Source organism: Pristiophorus japonicus, chromosome 3 (assembly GCF_044704955.1).
Source record: "Pristiophorus japonicus isolate sPriJap1 chromosome 3, sPriJap1.hap1, whole genome shotgun sequence".
Classification (NCBI taxonomy): Eukaryota; Metazoa; Chordata; class Chondrichthyes; family Pristiophoridae; genus Pristiophorus; species Pristiophorus japonicus.
In genome coordinates this window covers 291,718,577-291,745,116 of record NC_091979.1, presented here as the reverse complement: position 1 = coordinate 291,745,116, position 26,540 = coordinate 291,718,577, and positions in this window count along the sequence as shown.

Below are 26,540 nucleotides of genomic sequence, written 5' to 3'. Positions count from 1 at the left end.
AATTAACGCAATAGTAAGGAAGGACATTAGCTTGGATGCTGTGGAATCTGTATGGGTAGAGCTGCGGAACACCAAAGGGCAGAAAACGCTGGTGGGAGTTGTGTACAGACCACCAAACAGTAGTAGTAAGGTTGGGGCTGGCATCGAACAGGAAATTAGGGATGCGTGCAATAAAGGTACAGCAGTTATCATGGGTGACTTTAATCTGCATATAGATTGGGCTAACCAAACTGGTAGCAATACGGTGGAGGAGGATTTCCTGGAGTGTATAAAGGATGGTTTTCTCGACCAATATGTCGAGGAACCAACTAGAGAGCTGGCCATCCTAGACTGGGTCTTGTGTAATGAGAGAGGATTAATTAGCAATCTTGTTGTGTGAGGTCCCTTGGGGGCAAGTGCTCATAATATGGTAGAATTCTTCATTAAGATGGAGAGTGACACAGTTAATTCAGAGACTAGAGTCCTGAACTTAAAGAAAGGTAACTTCGATGATATGAGACATGAATTGGCTAGAATAGACTGGCGAACGATACTCAAAGGGTTAATGGTGGATAGGCAATGGCAGACATTTAAAAATCACATGGATGCACTTCAACAATTGTACATCCCTGTCTGGCATAAAAATAAAACGGGGAAGGTGGCTCAACCGTGGCTAACATGGAAAATTAGGGATAGTGTTAAATCCAAGGAAGAGGCATATAAATTGGCCAGAAAAAGCAGCAAACCTGAGGACTGGGAGAAATTTAGAATTCAACAGAGGAGGACAAAGGGTTTATTTAGGAGAGAGAAAATAGCGTTTGAGAGTAAGCTTGTTGGCAACATAAAAACTGACTGCAAAAGCTTCTATAGATATGTGAAGAGAAAACGATTAGTGAAGACAAATGTCGGTCCCTTGCAGCCAGAATCAGGTGAATTTATAATGGGGAATAAAGAAATGGCAGACCAGTTGAACAAATACTTTGGTTCTGTCTTCACGAAGGAAGACACAAATAACCTTCCGGAAATACTAGGGGACCGAGAGTCTAGTGAGAAGGAGGAACTGAAGGAAATCCTTATTAGTCAGGAAATTGTGTTAGGGAAATTGAAGGGATTGAAGACCGCTAAATCCCCAGGGCTTGATAGTCTGCATTCCAGAGGACTTAAAGAAGTGGCCCTCGAAATTGTGGACGCAGTGGTGGTCATTTTCCAACATTCTATAGATTCAGGATCAGTTCCTCTGGATTGGAGGGTAGCTAATGTAACACCACTTTTTAAAAAAGGAGGGTGAGAAAAAACAGGGGTTTATAGACCAGTTAGCCTGACATCGGTATTGGGGAAAATGTTGGAATTAATTATTAATGACATAATAGCAGCACATTTGGAAAGCAGTGACAGGATCGGTCCAAGTCAGCATGGATTTATGAAAGGGAAATCATGCTTGACAAATCTTGTAGAATTTTTTGAGGTTGTAACTAGTAGAGTGGACAAGGGAGACCCAGTGGATGTGGTGTATTTGGAGTTTCAAAAGGCTTTTGACAAGGTCCCACACAAGAGATTTGTGTGCAAAATAAATCACATGGTATTGGGGGTAATGTATTGACGTGGATTGAGAACTGGTTGGCAGACAGGAAGCAAAGAGTAGGAATAAACGGGTTCTTTTCAGAATGGCAGGCAGTGACTAATGGGGTACTGCAAGGTTCAGTGCTGGGATCCTAGCTATTTACAATATACATTAATGATTTAGGTGAAGGAATTGAATGTAATATCTCCAAGTTTGCAGATTGACACTAAGCTGAGTGGCAGTGTGAGCTGTGAGGAGGATGCTAAGAGGCTGCAGGGTGACTTGGACAGGTTAGGTGAGTGGGCAAATGCATGGCAGATGCAGTATAATGTAGATAAGTGTGAGGTTATTCACTTTGGTGGCAAAAACAGGGAGGCGGAATATTATCTGAATTGTGAAAAGGGGAGGTGCAATGAGACCTGGGATTCATGGTACATCAGTCATGAAAGTTGGCATGCAGGTACAGCAGGTGGTGAGGAAGGCAAATAGCATGTTGGTCTGCATAGCGAGAGGATTTGAATATAGGAGCAGGGAGGTGTTACTGCAGTTGTACAGGGTCTTGGTGAGGCCATACCTTGAATATTGTGTACAGTTTTGGTCTCCTAATCTGAGGAAGGACATTCTTGCTGTTGAGGGAGTGCAGCGAAGGTTCACCAGACTGGTTCCCGGGATGGCAGGACTGACATATGAAGAAAGACTGGATCAACTAGGCTTATATTCACTGGACTAGGCTGCCACGCTGCTCCTTCCGCTCCCCGGCCTCCTCTGATGGTGCTCGCAGGCCGGGGGCCGCACGGACTGCTGGGCAGGCCGGGGAGTGGATGGAGCAGCGTGACAGCCTAGCCCAGCAGTCTGTGTGGCCCCCAGCCTGTGAGCACCATCGGAGCAGGCCGGGGAGTGGATGGAGCAGCGTGACAGCCTAGCCCAGCAGTCTGTGTGGCCCCCGGCCTGTGAGCACCATCGGAGCAGGCCGGGGAGTGGAAGGAGCAGCATGGCAGCATACCACTCCAGGGAGCAGCACGAGCTGGAGCAGGAGAGCAACGGCAGTGAAAAGGGACGTCACCAAAGTCCAGATCGGTGATTGGAACGTGGACAGGTACATCAGGAGCAGCGAGATCGGGGCGAAGGAGCGGCGAGAGATTGTAGAGGGACATGATCGGGGCCCAGGAGAGGCACGAGTTCGGGGCCTAGAAGAGATGAGGGCCCAAGGGCAGCACGGGCCAGCCCACACTGCGATATGTGTGCGCACTAGGTCCATGCATCAGAGCAGGTCTCCAGTCGTCTTGGTTAATCCTTGCTACTGGGCCAAGACCTAGCTCTGTCAAGCCGGTGTGGTGACTGGTAAACTCTAAGCACAGGCATCTTCCACACTTCAAGATTTAATTCGGACCTGGAACATCTTTGAAACACCTGTGAACTTTTTGACATGGAAACAAGTCATCCTCGGTTCGAGGGACTGCCTATGATGATTCACTGGAATTTAGAAGAATGAAAGGGGATCTCAGCGAAACATATAAAATTCTGACAGGACTGGACAGGTTAGATACAGGAAGAATGTTCCCGATGTTGGAGAAGTCCAGAACCAGGGGTCACAGTCTAAGGATAAGGGGTAAGCCATTTAGGACTGAAATGAGGAGAAACTCAGAGAATTGTGAACCTGTGGAATTCTCTACCACAGAAAGTTATTGAGGCCAGTTCATTGGATGTATTCAAGAGGGAGTTAGATGTGGCCCTTATGGCTAAAGGGATCAAGGGATATGGAGAGAAAGCAGGAATGGGGTACTGAAGTTGCATGATCATGCCATGGTCATATTGAATGGTGGTACAGGCTCAAAGGGCTGAATGGCCTACTCCTGCACCTATTTTCTATGTTTCTATATTTCTATTCCATAATGAATAAGGATAGGGCATGCAGAGTCAGGGGACAAGTAGCAGAATGGATAACTAGCTGGCTTCAAGACAGAAAGCAGAGAGTAGAGGTAAAGAGTAGCTATTCAGAGTAGCAGAAAGTGGGGAGTGTGTTCCACAAGGATCAGTGCTGGGACCACTGTTGTTCACAATTTATATTAACGATTTAGACTTTGGAATCAAAAACACTAATTCTAAATTTCCAGATGACACCAAATTGTGCTTGGGTCAGGGGCGGTGAGATAGTGAGAAGGACTGCAACAAATTACAAGAAGACATTAATAAACTTGAAGAATGGACATATAATTGTCAAATGAAATTCAACATAGATAAATGTGAGGTATAACATTTTGGTAAGAAAAATAGGGAGGTCACATATTACTTGGAAAATACAAATCTAAATGGGGTAAAAGAGGAGAGGGACCTCGGAATACAAATGCACAAATCATTGAAAGTAGCGACACAGGTTAACAAGACCATAAAAAAGCAAACCAAGAACTAGGGTTTATTTCTCGAAGGATTGCATTGAAAAGTAGAGAAGTAAACTTGTACAGAACCTTGGTTAGATCACACTTGGAGTACTGCCATATTATAAAAAAGGATATAGAGGCATTGGAGAGAGTGCAAAAAAGATTTACAAGGATGATAACAGAAATGCGAGGGTATACCTATCAGGAATGGATAAACAGGCTGGGTCTCTTTTTTCTCTGAAAAGAAAAGGCTGAGGGGTGACATAATGGAAGTCAATAACATTATGAAAGGTTTCGATAGAGTATATATAGAGACAGTGTTTCCACTTGTGGGGAAAAGCAAAACTTGAGGCCATCAATATAAGATAGTTATCAAGAAAGCAAATAGGGAATTTAGAAGGAACTTATTTACCCAGAGAGTGCTGAGAATGTGGAACTCGCTACCACAGGGAGTGGTTGAAACAAATAGTTCAGATGCATTTAAGGGGAGGCTAGATAAGCATTTGAGGGAGAAGAGAATAGAGGGTTATGCTGATAGAGGTAGATGAGGAAAGACGGGAGGAGGCTCGAGTGTAGCATAAATGCCGGCAGGGACTGGTTGGGCCAAATGACTTGTTTCTGTGCTGTATATCCTATATAATGCTATGTAATCCTACGTAATGCGTCTAGATCACAAAACAGAGACAGGAGATGGAAAAGAGCAGATCACTGAGATAGCAAAGCAGAACATGGGAAGATTATTTAGAAGCACCTTAACTAAACAAACATTTAGACTTGTAGCCAACAATCTCCAACACAGCATTATGTGTAGTGTAAATGTTTAATGTAATATCATATTTAAAAACAGTAAATAATATTTTGATGATTACCTCATAACCCAAGCACAGAAAAAGGTAGCAAAATCTGCTGTTATAGCACTGCAAATAGTCGACTGTCAGAGCCTCCCTCTAAATATATTTTGCTGTTATTCCTTCTTAATTGGGAAGTGTTGTGAAGCACATATGACAAACCACCAGGAGCTGAGCCCTTTTCAACTTCAATTTACTGAGTTCATGGAGGGTCATCTGACTTCCTGTCTGCAGAGTTCAATCTTTACTTTGCAGAAACATTTTGGAGTTAATTGTACTGATATGGAGAGGTCATTGTTTAATGAAGTGTCGCCAATTCTATGTAGCTGTTAGAAAGTAAACACAAATCTAGATGATGATACATCTATAATCATACAAAACTTACCTTCCATGTTCAAATTGTGTATCCAGACCAAAGGGGTTTGCAATAAAATGGATTATTAATCTTTTCATATCTAGTTGGCTGGCCAAATGCAAACTGCAAATGTTCCACTTCAGTGGTCCATTGAGAGAATGATCTTTCATAAATATCTGTGCTGAGTGTTTCTTTTGTTGCAGCCCTGTGTTATTAGACTGGTAGTACATAAAAGGCCTTTGTGGAGTGAGATCACAAGCCACAGAAAAAAGGGTTGCATTATGATAAGTTCTAGCATCACTGGTATAATAAGTTTGCAGTGATTACATTATATTGCTGCTTTAGTGTGCACACTCGCACATCAATTAGACAGAACCCACTGACTGTCCGCATCTACAGTGACACGCACTACCAGCGAAAAATAAAGGGGATGAAATTGCCCCTTTTATCAATGGCAGTTAGCGCCAGGCGCAAAATGGTTTTCGCCATGGCGCGGTGCAAAAATCATCCCATGCGGAATTGGGCAGGGGTTTTGCAGAGGCGCTACGAGGTAGCACCCCGCTCTTGCTGGGAGCAAACTGCTGGGCTGCACGCAACAATGATAACATCACCACCATGCGCCCAGGAAGGTAAATTGCCCCGCGCAACCAACCTTAGTGCTTGTTGATAACAATGACAGCTTCAGCAGTCAAGTTGCAGTCGGGAACCGGATGGAGCAGTGCTATTTAAAGGCGCCATCTTGTAAACTATTTTCTGTCGGCCATTACTTTTTTCTGCTTCCAACAGATAGGCAGAGTGACTGGTGGACCGATAGCAATGATTTTTACCTCAAAGTGTCTTCTGCCTCCTAACTTTTCCCCTGTATAATTCATGACAGTTTGTAAGTTAAAACATTTATGTCGCTTCATGTGCAGGGTGTTCGTTTCCCACTCTACTTTGATTCATAGACCTCAGGAATTACAGGAAGGACTCCATGTAATGCAAAGTTTAGCCTTAATCCCAATTGTTAGTTTATTACACAAAAACCAACTAAATATTACAGAACAAGACTTCTTAGAGATTGATCGAAAACATACAATCACCCATCCAGCCAGTTGCTGCTGTCGTCAATTGTCAGTTCGTGGAGCTAGGGAAGGTGTTGGGTTCCCACTGCTGTTTCATGGTTGTTGTTCCTTTGACCAACTGTACTGAGGTGTTTCTTCAACTGGTTATTCCTCTCTGATGTTTCTCTCCGATGTTCTCCTTCTCGTTCTGAGCTGTTGTTCTCAGCCCTTACATATATATCCATTTGATGAATACATCTCCTGCTGGGTTGCTTTTCAGTTAATGCATCTGGATGAATCTTGATGGCTGTGATGATGGGTCTGGATCTGTTTGGATGGCCACAATTTGCACACGGAATCGACAGAGCAAAAGATAACTCCTTATCTTTTGTGCCCCATTATCCAAAAATGCACGTCTTGTGGGATCCTTTGTTGTCCTGGGTTTTCGCAGACTTGTAGTCACCATAGGGAACTGGTTTTCCCCTTCCAGCCAATTAATCGAGGGGCTCCTCTGCTTGATTGTATCAAACCCTTTGTCTTGATGGTTAATCAGGTCTCGCTCCTGACCGCAGAAATTGCATTAATCAGTGATGAGTCACACCTGCCCCAGGCTGGCACTCTTTTCTCCTGCCCAACAGTCCCAAAGGTTCCTTTTAAACCATTTTGGTTCATGGCCTCTTGCTGTGCCTCGATTGTGAAAATGTGTAACCTTACACATGGGGGCTGTGCTGGTTCTTGATCCCCAGCTCTGATGGATACATAGACAAAGACAAAGGCAGCGACAATTATAGAGAGAAAGGCATAGATAGAGGGAGAGAGAAAGGCAAAGACAAAAAGAAGGAGCACCACAGGGAGAGGCCCATGGAGAGGCCCATGGAGCAGGGCACAGGGAGAGGCAAAGGGAGAGGCACAGACATAGACAGGCAGCAGGACATGGAGAACCAGAGGCAACAGCACAGGGAGAACCAGAGGCAGCAGGACAACAAGAACAACAACAACATGTTGCCAGAGGAAGAAGCCACCACAGGGCTGGCAACAGGAGGCCTTACTCTCCCCAGGTATTCTAGCAGCCGTTCTCTGACATCAATTTCACTGAGAGGCAGTGTGTTCGAAGGCTGCATTTCAGCAAGGATGTGGTCACAGAGCTCTGCCACCTGCTGCAACCAGACCTCGAGCCTTAGACCAGGGTGAGGACGGCTCTCTCAGTGGCAGGTCAAGGTCACCATCGCACTCAAGTTCTACACCAATAGATCTTTCCAGGGAGAAACAGGAGACAACTCCAACATCTCCCAGTTTGCCATCCATTGCTCCATCTAAGAGATCATAGATGCTCTGTACAGAAAGAGGAGGGACTACATCTCCTTCCCCGTGAGCTGAGAGAAGCAGCACGAGCATGTATGTGGCTTTATGAAGATAGCGGGATTCCCCATGGTGCAGGATGCGATTGACTGCACCCACGTTGCTTTGAGGGCATCGCATCACAATCCTGTGGTCTTCCTTAAACGCAAACGCTGCCACTTAATGAATGTCCAGTTGGTGTGCAACCATACATGCAGAATATTCGCTGTGAATGCCCACTATTCTGGCAGCAGCCATGATGTCTTCATTCTGTGCCAGACCGGTGTGCCAGCTCTGTTCCAGCCACCAAATGAAGCTGGCGGCTGGCTGCTCAGAGACAAGGGCTATCCGCTATCACCTTGCTCCTAACTCCATTCCGCAACCCCATCACTCGTGCCCAGCATTCATACAATGACAGCCATGCCGCCACCAGGAACATCATGGAGCAGACCATCGGAGTGCTGAAGCAACAGTTACACTGCCTTGACTGCAAGGGAGGAGTCCTCTAGTAGTCGCCAGAGTGGGTGTCCCTATTCGTCATCGTCTGCTGCATGCTGCACAACCCGGCCTTCAGGAGGGCACAGCTATTACCACCAGGCATAGCTGCACCACTTCAGGAAGAGGAGGATGACCAGGAAGAGGACTCGGAGGAGGAGCAACAGCAGGAGGACAAGGAGGAGAGGAGCAGCAACAGCCACGATGGAGGAGGTAGCGACTCCATCGCGATCCTGCAAGGGAGGCCCGCGAGCGTCTCATTGGAACTCGTTTCCACTGATTTCCATCCCACTTCCTAATTCCTCTAGACATCCCCATCACCACATCAATTTGCTCTTCCATACCAAAGGCCCAAAACTGAAATAAGAGACAACAGCAAACATTAACCATTCCAATCAACATTTATCAAACAACAATAAAATGTATAAATGTGTAATTATTCATCACCCTTGTGCATTTCCTTATATCCCCTTTTTCTTTGACCTATTCTAGAGCTCCTCCACAGTGTGTCCTCTGTGGCTGCAGCATAGAAACATAAAACATAGAAATTTACAGCGCAGAAGGAGGCCATTTCGGCCCATCGTGTCCACGCCGGCCGACAAAGAGCTGCACGGCCCTTGGTCAGTAGTCCTAAAGGTTACATATAAACTATGAACAATGACAGAAAGGCAAAAAGCATCCAGCCCAATCAGTCCGCCTCACACAACTGCGACACCCCTTATACTGAAACATTCTACAGTCCACCCCAACCGGAGCCATGTGATCTCCTGGGAGAGGCAAAAACCAGATAAAAACCCAGGCCAATTTAGGGAGAAAATATCTGGGAAAATTCCTCTCCAACCCATCCAGGCGATCAAAACTAGTCCAGGAGACCACCCTGGCCGTATTCGATTCCCTGCAGTACTTACCATTATATCTGCGCCGTCCAACAAAAGGTCATCCAGTCTAATCCCAATTACCAGCTCTAGGTCCGTAACCCTGCAGGTTACTGTACTTTAAGTGCCCATCCAACCATCTCTTAAAAGTGGTGAGGGTTTCTGCATCCACCACTCGTCCAGGCAGCGAGTTCCAGATCCCCACAACCCTCTGCGTAAAGAAGCCCCCTCCCGTCAAATCCCCTCTAAACCTTCCACCAATCACCTTAACACTATGCCCCCTCGTAATAGACCCCTCCACCAATGGAAATAGGCCATTACTATCCACTATGTCCAGGCCCCTCAATATTTTGTACACCTCAATGAGGTTTCCTCTCAACCGCCTCTGTTCCAATGAGAACAAACCCAGCCTATCCAATCTGTCCTCATAACTAGAATTCTCCATTCCAGGCAGCAGTCTAGTAAATTTCCTCTGCACCCTCTCTAGTGCAATCACGTCCTTCCTATAATACGGCGACCAGAACTGCACGCAATACTCCAGCTGTGGCCTAACCAAAGTATTATACAATTTAAGCATAACCTCCCTGCTCTTATATTCTATGCCTCGGTCAATAAAGGCAAGCATTCCATAAGCCTTCTTAACCACCTTATCCACCTGGCCTGCTACTTTCAGGGATCTGTGGACAAACACTCCAAGGTCCCTTTGTTTATCTACACTATTAAGTGGCCTACCACTTAATGTGTATACCCTTTCCTTATTAGCCCTCCCAAGTGCATCACCTCACACTTCTCTGAATTAAATTCCATTTGCCACTGCTCTGCCCACCTGACCAGTAGATTGATATCCTTCTGCAGCCCATGACTTTCCTCTTCATTATCAACCACACCAATTTTAGTGTCGTCTGCAAACTTCTTAATCATACTCCCTATATTCAAATCTAAATCATTGATATCTATCTCAAAAAGCAAGGGACCCAGTACTGAGCCCTGCGGAACCCCACTGGAAACATCCTTCCAGTCACAAAAACATCCATCAATCATTACTCTTTGCTTCCTATCTCCAAGCCAATTTTGGATCCAACTTGCCACTTTGCCCTGGATCCCACGGGCTTTAACCTTCATGACCAGTCTACCATGTGGGACCTCATCAAAAGCTTTTCTAAAGTCCATAAACACTACATTATACTCACAACCCTCATCGACCCTCTTCGTTACCTCCTCAAAAAAAGGTGAGTCAAACACGATCTTCCCTTAACAAATCTGTGCTGACTGTCCCTAATTATTCCTTGTCTTTCCAAATGTAGATTTATCCTGTCTTTCAGGATTTTTTCCAATAATTTTCCCACCACTGAGGTTAGGCTGACAGGCCTGTAATTACTCGGCCTATCCCTTTCTCCCTTCTTAAACAAGGGTACTACATTAGCAGTCCTCCAATCCTCCAGCACCATGTCCAAATCCAAAGAGGACTGGAAAATGATGGTCAAGGCCTCTGCTATTTTCTCTTTTACTTTGCTCAGCAGCCTGGAATGCATTTCATCCGGGCCTGGGGACTTATCTACTTTCAAAGCTGCCAAACCCCCTAATACTTCCTCTCTCACTATGCTTATTTCATCCTGAATATCACACCTCCTCGATAGCAGAATCTGCATTGCCCCTTTCCTTTGTGAAAACAGATGTAAAGTATTCGTTAAGAACCTTACCAACATTTTCCGCCTCAACACAAAAATTACCCTCATGGTCTCTAATAGGCCCTACCCTTTCTTTAGTTACCCTCTTACTCTTAATATATTTATAGAACATCTTAGGGTTTTCCTTAATTTTACTAGCCAAGAATTTCTCGTGCTCTCTCTTAGTATTCCTAATATCCTTATTAATTTTCTATATTCCTCTAAAGATTCTACAGTTAGTAGCCGTTGGTATATGACATAAGCATCCCTTTTTTTCTTTATCCTCCCCTGTAAGTCCCTAGACATCCAGGGCGTTTTAGAATTATTATTCCCAACCTTTTTCTTTAAGGGCACATGTTTGGCCTGAGCCTTCCTGATCTCATCCTTGAATGCCTCCCACTGTTCCGATACTGATTTACCCACAAGTAGCTGTTTCCAGTCCACTATGGCCAAATCACTCCTTTCCTTAGCAAAATTAGCTTTTCCCCAATTCAGAACTTTTATCCCAGGCCTATCCCTGTCCTTATCCATAACCAATTTAAATCTGACTGAATTATGGTCACTGGCAACCAAGTGCTCTCCCACTAATAGCTCTTCAAACTGCCCAGCTACATTCCCCAAAACTAAATCCAAGACCGTCCCCTCTCTTAACATAGAAACATAGAAAATAGGTGCAGGAGCAGGCCATTCAGCCCTTCTAGCCTGCACCACCATTCAATGAGTTCATGGCTGAACATTAAACTTCAGTACCCCCTTCCTGCTTTCTCGCCATACCCCTTGATCCCCCGAGTAGTAAGGACTTCATCTAACTCCCTTTTTTTTTATATTTAGTGAATTGGCCTCAACTACTTTCTGTGGTAGAGAATTCCACAGGTTCACCACTCTCTGAGTGAAGAGGTTTCTCCTCATCTCGGTCCTAAATGGCTTACCCCTTATCCTCAGACTGTGACCCCTGGTTCTGGACTTCCCCAACATTGGGAACATTCTTCCTGCATCAAACCTGTCTAAACCCGTCAGAATTTTAAACGTTTCTATGAGGTCCCCTCTCATTCTTCTGAACTCTAGTGAATATAAGCCCAGTTGATCCAGTCTTTCTTGATAGGTCAGTCCCACCATCCCGGGAATCAGTCTGGTGAATCTTCGCTGCACTCCCTCAATAGCAAGAATGTCCTTCCTCAAGTTAGGAGACCAAAACTGTACACAATACTCCAGGTGTGGCCTCACCAAGGCCCTGTACAACTGTGGCAACACCTCCCTGCTCCTGTACTCAAATCCCCTCGCTATGAAGGCCAACATGCCATTTGCTTTCTTAACTGCCTGCTGTACCTGCATGCCAACCTTCAATGACTGATGTACCATGACACCCAGGTCTCGTTGCACCTCCCCTTTTCCTAATCTGTCACCATTCAGATAATAGTCTGTCTCTCTGTTTTTACCACCAAAGTGGATAACCTCACATTTATCCACATCTGCCATGCATTTGCCCACTCACCTAACCTATCCAAGTCACTCTGCAGCCTCATAGCATCCTCCTCGCAGCTCACACTGCCACCCAACTTAGTGTCATCCGCAAATTTGGAGATACTACATTTAATCCCCTCGTCTAAATCATTAATGTACAATACATACAGACTAAAAAAGTAATCTTGGCTGCATTTCAAGAATTCTGCACCCTCTGTACCCTTCACACTAAATTTGTCCCAATCAATATTTGGATAGTTAAAATCCCCTACTATTACTACCCCAAGGTTTTTGGACTTCACAGCAATTTGCCTATATATTTGCTCCTCTATCTCCCTCCCACTGTTTGGGGGACTATAATCCATGCCCAGCAGTGTGATTGCCCCTTTTTTATTTTTCAATTTGACCCATATAGCCTCATTTGATTATTTCTCTAACATATCATCCTTCCTCACTGCTGTAATAGTTTCTTTAATCAGTACCGCGACCCCCGCCCCCTTTCCCCCCTCCCCTCTCTATCTTGTCTAAAAATCCTGTAGCCAGGAATATTGATCTGCCAAACCTGCCCCTCTTTCAGCCATGTTTCTGTAATGGCTATAATGTCATTCTCCCAAGTGTCTACCTGTTCTCTTAGCTCATCCGTCTTATTCGCTATACTCCTTGCATTAAAGTAGATACCATTTAGCACAGGAAGACCTCCTTGCTTACTACTTACTAAGCCTTGTTTCCTCTGTCTTACAGATTCGCTTTCTAGATTCTTGCTATCCAATTTCTGCTTTACTTCCTTCCCTTTTCAATTTGTTCTCGGGTTCCCATCCCCCTGCCAAGCTAGTTTAAGCTCTCCCCAACAGCACTAGCAAAACTCCCCACGAGGCTATTGGTCCCGGCGCTGTTGAGGTGCAACTCGTCCGATTTATACAGGTCCCATCTCCCCCAGAAGTGGTCCCAATGCCTCAAGAATTTAAAGCCCTTCCTCCTACACCAACTTTCCAGCCACGTGTTCATCCTCTCTATCCCTCTGTTCTGAAACTCATTAGCACGTGGCACCGGTAGTAACCCGGAGATTACTATCTTTGAGGTCCTACCCTTTAATTTTCTTCCTAGCTCCCTGAATTCTGCCTGTAGGACCTCATCCCTCATTTTACCTATGTGGTCGGTCCCGATATGGACCACGACCTCGAGCTGTTTACCCTCCCCCCACGCCCCCCCAGAATGCCCTGCGTCCGCTCTGTGCCATCCTTGACCCTGACACCAGGGAGGCACCAAACTATTTGGGAGTCACGTCTACTGCCACAGAAACGCCTGTCTGTGGTGGAAACCTACTGTGTGTCAGGGACAGAGACTACAGATGGCTTTGCAGGATGCCCTTGACCAGCTCTGGGTCTGGAAGGCCCAGCTGTAGACTGCACCACCTCAGGCTGGGCGGCGGCAGTCTGGCCTGGCTGGCTGACAGGAAGCGACAAGTGCAATGGTGGAATGGCAATGGTAGGATCAGGAATGCTGTCGTCCTGAGAGAGGACAGCAGGTTCCTGCTCCACTGATCCACTGCCAGTCCCCTGGGGTGGCAGCTCAGCAACTCTTCCAACCTGCTGCAGGACAGATTGCTGGGCTGCTGCGATGCTATGAGATCCTTGGTCGACTGTGGTGGACCCAGCAGTGATGGCAGCTGTCGGAGCTTGTGTGGCATGCGGCTGAGACTGCATGACAACGCCAAGACATTGCGTGGCATCAAGTTGAGATTGCATGAGAGCAACCATTGACTCCATTACAGCACTAAGACATTCCGTTACTTTCGCCTGTGTCGCAATGGAAGCTGCCACATCGCCCATTACACGCATCATATGGTCTGGATCTGCATGGTCTCTCTGGAGGTGAACCATTGTCTGCTCACTGGCAATGATGAGCTCCATTGTGTGCGCAGAGCTGTGTACAATGCAGGAGGCGGACTCGCATGGTGGATAGAGGTGCACTGATGGATGTGGTGTATTTAGATTTCCAAAACGCATTCGATAAGGTGCCACACAAAAGGTTACTGCAGAAGATAAAGGTACGCGAAGTCAGAGGAAATGTATTCACATGGATAGAGAATTGGCTGGCTAACAGAAAGCAGAGAGTCGGGATAAATGGGTCCTTTTTGGGTTGGAAATCGGTGGTTAGTGGTGTGCCACAGGGATCGGTGCTGGGACCACAACTGTTTACAATATACATAGATGACCTGGAAGAGGGGACAGAGTTTAGTGTAACAAAATTTGCAGATGACACAAAGATTAGTGGGAAAGTGGGTTATGTAGAGGACACAGAGAGGCTGCAAAGATATTTAGATAGGTTAAGCGAATGGGCTAAGGTTTGGCAGATGGAATACAATGTCAGAAAGTGTGAGGTCATCCACCTTGGAAAAAAAAACAGGAAAAGGGAATATTATTTGAATGGGGAGAAATTACAACATGCTGCGCTGCAGAGGGACCTGGGGGTCCTTGTGCATGAATCCCAAAAAGTTAGTTTGCAGTTGCAGCAGGTAATCAGGAAGGCGAATGGAATGCGAGAGGGATGGAGTACAAAAGCAGGGAGGTCCTGCTGCAACCGTACAGGGTATTGGTGAGGCCGCACCTGGAGTACTGCGTGCAGTTTTGGTCACCTTACTTAAGGAAGGATATACTAGCTTTGGAGGGGGTACAGAGACGATTCACTAGGCTGATTCCGGAGATGAGGCGGTTACCTTATGATGATAGATTGAGTAGACTGGGTCTTTACTCGTTGGAGTTCAAAAGGATGAGGGGTGATCTTATAGAAACATTTAAAATAATGAAAGGGATAGACAAGATAGAGGCAGAGAGGTTCTTTCCACTGGTCGGGAGACTAGAACTAGGGGGTACAGCCTCAAAATACGGGGGAGCCAATTTAAAACCGAGTTGAGAAGGAATTTCTTCTCCCAGAGGGTTGTGAATCTGTGGAATTCTCTGCCCAAGGAAGCAGTTGAGGCTAGCTCATTGAATGTATTCAAATCACAGATAGATAGATTTTTAACCAATGAGGGAATTAAGGGTTATGGGGAGCGGGCGGGTAAGTGGAGCTGAGTCCACGGCCAGATCAGCCATGATCTTGTTAAATGGCGGAGCAGGCTCGAGGGGCTAGATGGCCTACTCCTGTTCCTAATTCTTATGTTCTTATGTTCTCCACACTCCGCACCATTTCCAACATGCTTTTGGGAACCCTTGCCATTGCACTTATCATGTCGGAGTGCATGGCCATCACCCTTTAAGTGAACGCCTCCCCATCGCGGTCCTCATCTGAGTCCTGTGCAGCAGAACTCGCATGCGATCTCGCCCTCCGAGGAGATGGCTCCCAAGCTTTCCTTTCCCTTCACTGTGCTGCAGCCCGCTAGGCTCCAGTGCATCACCCTGTTCAGACCCCTGTACGAAGCTAACTTTATAGTGCCAGTATCTGAGCTGGTGCCTGCGGATCAGAGAAGCAGTGACGCAGTGCTTAGCTCCTCCTCCTCCTGCCCCTCCTCATCCTTGTCCCACTCTTCTTCTCCCTCGTGACTCAGTTAGGGGTGGCTCATGCACAGGCTGATCATCTGCTGCTTAGTTATCTGAAAGTATAAATGGCACAAGAGCCGTGTTAAGGTGAATGCAGGGAGGCATTAATGGAGCAAGGAAGACATACAATTTGAGGAGCTGGAAAGTGAAAAGGCCTTCTAGTTTAGCGGGGAAGTGAAATGAGAAGAGAGGATGAAGATACCATTGTTGCCCCCAGCAGGCTTGATGACTCAGGACCACAGCGCTCACCAACTGCGGGCCAATGAGCCGCAGCACTCGCTTCTCCAAGTCAGTCAGCTGGCGCAGTTCAGCTCCTCCCACTCCAGTCAACTGCTGCTTCCTCGTTCTGTGCCGCCTTGGTCTTCAAAAGAAAGGAACCTGTGTGAGTAAGAGTCCAGTTATATATGGTGGGTAAATAGCTGTGAATGTAGGCTAGGCGTGAAATGAGGATGTGACTGTGAGTAGGTACAGATGGTTGATCGTTGCCTGCCGTTAAATGCTGGTTTGCAGAGAGTGCACAGACAGAGGCTCAGACCACTCGACTGAGCTCGTTGAATTTCTTCCTGCACTGAGTTGGGCTTCTGTCGGCCATGGTACTGACCGACACCTCCGTGGCCGCCTCTGCCCACATGGTCCTAAAAACCTGCCACGTTGGCCTTCTCCCCAGATGGAGGGAACAGTGCATCCCTCCTTCTCTCCACTGCCTCCACCAATGTCTCTAATGGCAGGTCTTTGAACTGAGTAGCCCCTCTCGGAGGTATTGGAGTAGCCATCAGGGACCTTCTTTCCAGCTCTCAGTCAACTCCAGCAACGAGGAAAATGACCAGGTGCTGCCTGAAACGACATCCCTTTAAGAACTGGAATGAGTAGGAGGCTGATTATCGCTGAATGAAAGTCAGCTGAAATTAGGAGCAGCTCTGGTAATAGTGCCCGTGCAATGCCTCACTGAGGCCATTAGTGCCTCAGATACCGCCTCCCTTCATTTCTGAGGCAAAAGTGCCCAAACACGCTATTGTGTTCCTAACACAGATGAGGCTGCACACAGGGAGGTTAAAGTAACAGTGACCTCAGTCTTTAATAAGACATTCCAGAGTGAGGAACAGGCCTAAGGGGTCGGCTTATATACAGTGCTCCCAAGGGATGCTGGGATCCCTTGAGACTTCAGGGGATGCGCTCCCTGGTGGCAGAACATAGGAGTGCATGCTTTATAGATACACAACATCACTCCCCCCCCAAAGTCAAAGTAAAAACTATTTACAAGGTGAGGTGGTCGGGAGCCTTTCTTTCCCTGGTGGACCGCCTCGGTACAATTGTCTGTTCTGGTGTGTTGGCTGTGCCCTCGCTGGGCTGGCGTGTTGTTGGCCCTGCAGGGCTGCTAGTTGAGCCTGGCCTTGCTGGACTGTTGGGCGTGATGGGGTTGACTTCCTGGTCCGGGGTGGTGTCGTTGATCCTTTGGGAGTGTGTTGTGGGCTCGAAAAAGGTGGTGTCTGCTGTGGGTTGTTAAGGGCCGTCTGTGAACCGCAGCCTTGTTTGGTCCAGGTGCTTTCTGCAAATTTGTCCATTGTCTAGTTTGACGACAAACACCCTATTCCCTTCTTTAGCTATCACCGTGCCTGCGATCCACTTGGGACCATGTCCATAGTTTAGCACATACACAGGGTCATTCAGAACAATTTCCTGTGACACAGTGGCGCGACCATCGTTTACATTTTGTGGCTGCCGCCTGCACTCTACCTGATCATGCAGGTTGGGGTGAACCAGCGAGAGTCTGGTTTTAAGTGACTTTTTCATGAGTAGCTCAGCTGGGGGCACCCCTGTGAGCGAGTGGGGTCTCGTGCGGAAATTGAGCAGTACTCAGGACAGGCGGGTTTGGTGTGAGCTTTCTGTGACTCGTTTAAGGCTCTGTTTGATGGTTTGTACTGCCCGCTCTGCCTGCCCATTGGAGGCTGGTTTAAACGGGGCTGAGGTGACATGTTTGATCCCATTGCGGGTCCTGAATTCTTTAAATTCGGCACTGGTGAAACGTGGTCCGTTGTCACTGACCAGTATGTCAGGCAGGCCGTGGGTGGCAAACATGGCCCTCAGGCTTTCAATGGCGGCGGTGGCGGTGCTTCCTGACATTATTTCACATTCAATCCATTTTGAAAAAGCATCCACCACCACAGGAACATTTTACCGAGAAACAGGCTCGCATAGTCGACATGGATCCTCGACCATGGTCTGGAGGGCCAGAACTACAAACTTCGTGGTGCCTCTCTGGGCGCGTTGCTCAACTGAGCACATACACTGCATTGCTGTACACAGGACTCCAAGTCAGAGTCGATACCGGGCCACCAGAAGGAAAAGGGCTGTGGGATCAGTCTGTGCTGTGAATTGAAACCGATGGAAGGAAAACTTTGGGACACAAATGAATTTTAAAAGAGCAGACAAGGCCTGCAGGGGATAAAAGGGGGTGCATTCATGGAGACCCCCCCCCCCCAGTGTTTGGACTCATAGGAAAGGGAATTTAATTTGCAACTATCTACCAGAAAGTTTGAAATCCTAAAGTGCACATGGAAGAAACTACGAACTTTAATCGAATTTGGGATTTTTTAAAAGGACTGCAAGAAAAGGGGTGGAGTCAATATCAAAAGGGCCAGTTTGGACATTGGAACTAATCAAATTGTCTGGGAACTGTATACCCTCGAAACTCGCCCCTTGAAAACATTAGCATTTAAACAATGCCACATACATATTCCAACACCTTTTTTATCAGGCATAGAAATATCTGGCTCAGGCCAGACTAGCACAATGGCTACAGGAGGCCAATGCAATCAACACCCACTCAAACCTTGAGTAGGTTAAGATCAGTGGGAAAAAAACCTAAAAACCTAAAACTGCTGCATTTTTCAAAATCAAAAAGTCCATCAATGAGAAGAATCGACTTCAGCAGGAGAGGCGGACTGGATAATCTGGCTATAAAAAAAAGGGTTTCTGACGTAGTGAAAAAGAAGTGATGATTTTCCCTGCCCTCGTGATTCAACAACCACAACCAGCAAGCCTCTCGACACTGAAGGAAAACCAGTGTCCGAAGACACCGAAGATAGAAGAAACAAACCACCAGACTGCGGAAGGCACAGTAGTGAGTATAACCTCTGGTCCCCAGAACTCCCAACTCAGTTAGGCCAGGAAAGGTGGGAGGTTGGGCATTGTACTGCTAAACTGGTGTAAAGATTTTCGTTGGGTCCATTTTAGTGGGATTTAGGGGGATTGTTTTGTTGGTGTATTGCTGTTTGTTGAGTTACACCTTGTCAAATAAATTGGAAGCCTAAAGTTCCTCTTGGAATCACCTTGTCTCAGTTCTATTGTATTACATCTCCTGATCATGACTCTTATGTCAGAACAGTGTAAGGGAAGCTAGGAGCGCCTCAAAAATGCTCAACTGTGTGTCACAGGCTAGGGAAGAAGGGGTTAGGAGTGTTTGACACTCACAGGTGCCTCACAGGCTAGGCATAAGCTGTGGGGGCGCAAGAGTCTCAAAACCCCCTTCATAAGCTGTGGACACAGTCTCTCCAGGGATGCTCTTGCAGCACTCAGGGTACCTCACAGGCCAGGCATAAGCTGTGAGGGCAGAAGCCCAGAGAGAGACACCCAAGGCACAACAACAAGCCTGTGAAAACCCCTTACACCACACATGGGATCTGGCTATCGCTTTCATCATTACTATACCCGGGTGTATGCTGTGGAGATCCGAGATGAACTTCTCCCTGCCTTTTTTTGGTAGCACTATGCGGTTATCTCACAACAGGCAGTCTGCCTGAATGGACAGCTCGTCTTTTCGCCGCTGGAATGGCTTGATTGGCTCTTGCATTTCAACAGGGATGGTGGCCCAGCTCCCATGCAGTACACAGTTTTTGGTGGGCCGTGACAGGTGATTTATCATTTTCAAACCCTTCCATGACCATCAACAAGTCTGCGGGCTGTGTCACCATCAACAAGTTTGCAGGCTGCGCCATTTCCACCCCCGTGGTGGGCAATGGTAGCCGACTGAGAGCATCTGCACAGTTCTTGGTGCCTGGCGGATGGTATAGTTATACGCTGATAACGCGAGTGCCCACCTTTGTATGAGGGCTGAGGCATTAGTATTTATCTCTTTGTTTTCAGCGAACAGGGATGTGAGGGGCTTAGATCGGTTTCCAGCTCAAATTTGAGGCCAAACAGTTACTGATGCATTTTCTTTCCCCCGAACACACACGCGAATGCCTCTTTCTCAATCATGCTGTAGGCTCTCCCAGCTTTAGACAAGCTCCTGGAAGCATAGGCAACAGGTTGCAACTTCCCAGCAACATTAGCTTGTTGTAATACACACCCGACTCTGTACAACGACGCGTCACATGCTAGCACAAGTCTTTTACACAGGTTATACAATACAAGCAGCTTGTTGGAGCGTAAAATGTTTCTGGCTTTCTCAAAAGCAATTACTTGTTTTTTTCCCCATTCCAGTTCTCACCTTTGCGCAATAACACATGTAGGGGCTCTAAAAGGGTGCTTAACCCCTGTAGGAAGTTACCAAAATAGTTGAAGAGTCCCAGGAACGACCGCAGCTCCGTGACGTTCTGTGGCCTGGGCGCGTTGCTGATAGCCTCTGTCTTGGCGTCTGTGGGCCAAATGACGTCTGCCGTGATCTTTCTCCCCGAAAACTCCACTTCTGTGGCCATGAAGACGCATTTCGACCTCTTCAGCCGCAGCCCTACGCGATCCAGTCGCTGGAGGACCTCCTCCAGGTTTTGTAGGTACTCGGCAGTGTCCCGACCCGTGACCAATATGTCGTCCTGAAAGACCACCGTGCATGGTACCGACTTGAATAGGCTCTCCATGTTTCTCTGGAAGATTGCTGCAGCTGACTGAATTCCAAACAAGCATCTGTTGCAGATGAACAGTCCCTTGTGCGTGTTGATGCAGGTGAGGCCCTTCGAAGAATCCTCCAGCTCCTGCGTAATGTAGGCCGAAGTCAGGTTGAGCTTGGTGAACGTCTTGCTACCTGCCAGCATCACAAATATGTCTTATTTGTAGTGGTAGTGGGTATTGGTCCTGTAGCAAGAAACGATTAATAGTTACTTTATAATCGCCGCAAATCCTGACCGTGCCATCACTTTTGAGTGCTGGAACAATCGGGCTGGCCCACTCGCTGAATTCCACTGGGGAGGTGATGCCCTCACATGCAGCCTGTCCAGCTCGATTTCCACTCTCTCCCTCATCATGTGAGCTACCGCTCGCACCTTGTGGTGAATGGGTCATACCTCTGGGACCAAGTGGGTCCGCACATTCGCCCCGGAAAAGTCACAAAGGGAAGGAAATTTGTTCAGAACCTGGGTACATGAGGCCTCATCGACATGTGATAGCGCTCGGATGTCATTCCAGTTCCAGCGGATTTTGCCCAGCCAGCTCCTTCCAAGCAGTGTGGGGCCATCGCCCGGGACAATCCAGAGTGGCAGTTCGTGAACCGTGCCCCCGTAGGTGACCTTGACCATGGCACTGCCCAGGACAGTGATGAGCTCTTTGGTGTATGTTCTCAGTTTCGTGTGGATGGGGCTCAGGGCTGGTCTGAGTGCCTTGTTGCACCACAGTCTCTCAAACATCTCTTTACTCATGATGGATTGGCTAGCGCCAGTGTCCAGTTCCATGGCTACGGGTAAGCCATTCGATTTTACATTTAGCATTATAGGTGGACATTTCGTCGAAAATGTGTGCACCCCATGTACTTCAGCATCTGCCTCCTCTCTCTGAGGCTCGAAATTGCTTTGATCCACATGGACCGATCTTCCTCTGCCACGTGGTGGGTAGCAGGTTTTGCAGAGCTTGCAGCTCATCTGCACGCTCGTTGGGCGTGCCCCATTGTTCTACAGCTCTTGCAAACATACCCTTTAAAGCGGCATAAGTTGGCTGAATGGAAGCCTCCACAACGCCAACAAGGTGTGAATTGCCTTGCATTCATCCTTTATTGGGAACTCTGAGTCACCTGAGGCCTGCTGGCAGTTGCAGACTCGTGGGTTCTGCCCTGTACATTTCTGCTCGCAAACACAGTTATAGTTAATTTATGAACATTGGTAGCACTTGTGTGCTGAGAGATTTGTTTGGCGCTATTACTGGTGGACATAAACGCCTTTGTTATCGCAATGGCCTTACTGAGGGTCGGTGTCTCTACAGTCAAAAGTTTTCATAGGATGGTCTCGTGGCCAATGCCCAGTTCAAAAAAGTCTCTGAACATTTGCTCCAGGTAGCCATCAAACTCACATTGTCCTGCAAGTCGCCTTAGCTCGGCGACGTAATTCGCCACTTCCTGACCTTCCAATCGCTGGCACGTGTAGAACCGATACCTCGCCATCAGCATGCTTTCCCTCGGGTTAAGATGCTCCCGAACCAGTGTACACAGCTCCTCATATGACTTATCTGTGGGTTTCACCGGAGCCAGAAGATTCTTCATGAGGCTGAAGGTCAGGCTAACCAGTCTATAATTATCCGTTTTCTCTCTCCCTCCTTTTTTAAAAACTGGTGTGACATTAGCTACCTTCCAGTCCATAGGAACAGATCCAGAGTCGATAGGCTGTTGGAAAATGACCACCAATGCATCCACTATTTCTAGAGCCACTTCCTTAAGTACTCTGGCATGCAGACTATCAGGCCCCGGGCATTTATCGGCCTTAAATCCCATCAATTTCCCAACACAATTTCCCACCTAATAATGATTTCCTTCAGTTCCTCCTTCTCACTAGACCCTCGGTCCCTTAGTATTTCCAGAAGATTATTTGTGTTTTCCTTTGTGAAGACAGAATCAAAGTATTTGTTCAACTGGTCTGCCATTTCTTTGTACCCCATTATAAATTCACCTGAATCTGACTGCAAGGGACCTACATTTGTCTTCACTAAGCTTTTTTCTCTTCACATATCTATAGAAGCTTTTGCAGTCAGTTTTTATGTTCTCGGCAAGCTTCATCTCATACTCTATTTTTCCCCTCCTAATTAAACCCTTTGTCCTCCTCTGCTGAATTCTAGATTTCTCCCAGTCCTCAGGTTTGCTACTTTTTCGGGCGAATTTATATGCCTCTTCCTTGGATTTAACACGATCCTTAATTTCCCTTGTTAGCCACGGTTGAGCCACCTCCCCCATTTTATATTTACTGCAGACAGGGATGTACAATTGTTGAAGTTCATCCATGCGATCTTTAAATGTTTGCCATTGCCTATCCACCGTCAACCCTTTAAGTATCATTTGCCAGTCTATTCTAGCCAATTCACGTCTCATACTATCGAAGTTACCTTTCCTTAAGTTCAGGACCCCAATCTCTGAATTAACTGTGTCACTCTCCATCTTAATAAAGAATTCTACCATATTATGGTCACTCTTCCTCAAGGGGCCTCGCACAACAAGAATGCTAATTAGTCCTTTCTCATTACACATCACCCAGTCTAGGATGGCCAGCCCTCTAGTTGGTTCCTCGACATATTTGTCTCGAAAACCATCCCTAATACACTCCTAGAAATCCTCCACCACCGTATTGCTACCAGTTTGGTTAGTCCAATCTATATGTAGATTAACGTCGCCCATGATAACTGCTGTACCTTTATTGCACGCATCCCTAATTTCTTGTTTGATGCTGTCCCCAACCTCACTACTACTGTTTGGTGGTCTGTACACAACTCCCACTTGCGTTTTCTGCCCTTTGGTATTCCGCAGCTCCATCGATGCAGATTCCACATCATCCAAGCTAATGTCCTTCCTTACTATTGCATTAATTTCCTCTTTAACAAGCAATGCTACTCCACCTCATTTTCCTTTCTGTCTATCCTTCCTGAATGTTGAATACCCCTGGATGTTGAGTTCCCAGCCTTGGTCACCCTGGAGCCATGTCTCCGTGATGCCAATTATATCATTGTCATTAATTGCTGCCTGTGCAGTTAATTCGTCCACCTTATTATGAATACTCCTTGCATTGAGGCACAGAGCCTTTAGGCTTGTCTTATGTGCCGCAAGAGATTCAATGACCATTGCAGGATCGTATCGTCAGAGTAAGTAATTTATTGATGCACTCCTTCATTACTTAAATTATAAATCTGACACCTGCTGGTATAGGTAGACTTAGTGTTGTACCTTATTTGCCATGAATGATCGTTGCACATTATTAAGACTGTTTTCTGAGATATTTCTGTACTTCGATGTCTTCCTCATGAACCACGTGCAACTTCCAGGCCATTTAATAGAGGACAGTATTAAATTCACATATTATGGTATAAGTATGGCTATCTGTGTGTGCCACAAGAGCAGATGGGCCCTCTGGTAACTGCAGTGTATGAAATGATACAATGAACTCCGTACTGTGAGCCAGTGACTAGGTGAAACCTGGTCAGTCTTTAATGGCTTCCACAAGTGAAGATACAAAGGTGAAGTTCAGGTTATATACCGGGTCCAGCACGATTGTACTGATGACCCTCGGACCTCCGATGGTAGTGCCCTCTGGTGGTGGGCAGACCTTATGTACCTACATTATATCATTCCCTGCCTGTTTTTGGCACAAGTCCATATTAGAAGTTCAGACAGTTCGGAGGCCTTCGCTCCCTGGTTGACCGTCTCAGTACAATCCCAGTGCTTTCCGAATCTCTCACGTCTTGGGGCTGGGCGTTGACCACAGTGGGTTCTTCTTATGGCTGGACATGAGTTGGTTGATCGTCTAAGCTCGCGGTGTCTTCTTCCAACTGTTCCGGTTCATCAGTGTGTCTTAGCTTGATTTGATCAATGTGTTTCCTGCACATCTGCCCATTCTTGAGCTTAACCATATACATCCGGTTACCCTCCTTATCTGTAACATTGTCCAGGAGCCACTTGGGTCTTTGACCATGGCTAAATACATACACTGGTTCATTTACAGATATGTCGCGTGATACTGTGGTGCAGTCGTGATACCACTGCTAGCGTTGACGTCGGATTTTGACATGATCGTTAAGGTCAGGATGGACTAGAGAGAGCCTGGTTTTGAGGCCTCTCTTCATCAATAGTTCCGCAGGAGGAACCCTGGTGGGCGTGTGTGGCTTTGTCCTGTAACTGAGCATTATGCATGACAGGCATGTCTGCAAGGAACCGTGAGTTATGCGTTTCAGGCTCTGCTTGATGGTTTGAACTGCCCGCTCCGCTTGACCATTGGACGCAAGTTTGAACGGGGCTGACCTCACGTGTTTTATGCCATTGCATTTCATGAACTTTTGAAACTCCAGGCTCGTGAAATATGGTCCGTTGTTGCTGACAACGATGTCTGGCAGAACATGTGTGGCAAACATGGCTCTCAGGTTCTCAATGGTGGCAGTGGAAGTGGCACACATTCTATCCATTTGGAGTATGCATCCACCACCACAAAAAACATTTTACCGAGGAAGGGGCCCGCAAAGTCGATGTGGATTCTAGACCACGGTTTGGATGGCCATGACCACAGACTAAGCGGAGCTTCCTTTGGGGCATTGCTTAACTGCATGCAAGTGCTGCACTGATGCATTTCTGAGTCAATGCCAGGCCACCAAACATGGGACCTGGCAATGGCCTTCATCATGACAATAGCGGGGTGCATACTATGTAACTCCCATACAAATCTCTCCCTGCCTTTCTTGGGCATTACAACGCAATTACCCCACAGTAAACAGTCAGACTGGATGGAAAGCTCATCTTTGCGACGGCTGTACGGTTTGGTTTTATCGCACATTTCCTTCGGGATGGTCGACCAGTTCCCGTTAAGAACACAACATTTTACAACCGATCGGATCGGACCCTGGTTGGTCCAGGTCTTAACTTGCTGAGCAGTGTTGGGCAACCTTTCGCTCTCAAAGGCATCCATGACCATGAATAGGTCTGCAGGCATTGTGTTTCCACCTCCAGTGTGGGCAACGGTAACCGGCTCAATGCATCAGCACAGTTGTCGGTGCCTGGTCTATGGCGAATGACATAATCATAGGCAGATAATGTCAGCGCCCGCCTCTGCATGCGGGACAACGCATTGGTATTGATACCTTTATGTTCCGAGATCGGTTTCCGGCTCAAAGCGAAGCCCAAACAGGTACTTGTGCATTATTTTTTACCACATAAACACATGCTAAAGCCTTTTTCTCTACCATGCCGTAGGCTCTTTCCGCCTTGGACAGACTTCGAGATGTGTATGCAAGTGGTTGTAGTTTGCCTGACTCATTGGCTTGCTGGAGTACGCAGCTGACCCCATTGGACGATGCATCACAGGTCAAAACTAGATGCTTGCATGGGTCATACAGTACCAGTAGCTTGTGGGAATACAACAGATTTCTAGCCTGCTCAAAGGTTAGAAATCTGTTTCTAACTCTTACTGAAGTTCACCCCACACCCAGTCGTCTCCTTTCCTGAACAGCTTGTGCAAAGGCTCTGATACTGTGCTCAATTTGGGTAAGAATTTACCGTAGTAGTTGAGAAGACCCAGGAACGAACGCAGCTCTGTTACATTCTGGGGCCTGGGTGCATTTTTGATGGCCTCTGTTTTCGTGTCTGTAAGCCTGATTCCATCTGCAGCAATCTTTCGTCCAAGGACTTCGACCTCTGTGCCATGAAAACGCACTTCGAACGTTTCAGCTTGAGTCCCACTTTGTCCAGACGACGCATAATCTCTTCCAGATTGTGCAGGTGCTCGGCGGTGTCACGACCTGTGACTAGGATGTCATCTTGGACTACCACGGTCCTGGGGACGGATTTCAATAGGGTCTCCATGTTTCTTTGAAATATGGCTGCCGCTGAATGAATGCCAAAAGGCATTGTTGTAAATAAACAGTCCTTTGTGCGTGTTGATGCACATAAGTTTCTTTGATGATTCAACCAGTTCCTATGTCGTGTAGGCCGACATTAGATCCAATTTGGTGAACGCTTTTCCCTCGGCTAGCATTGCAAATAGGTCATCAGCTTTTGGTAGCGGGTACTGATCTTGTTTCGAAACTCGGTTGATCGTGACCTTGTAGTCTCCA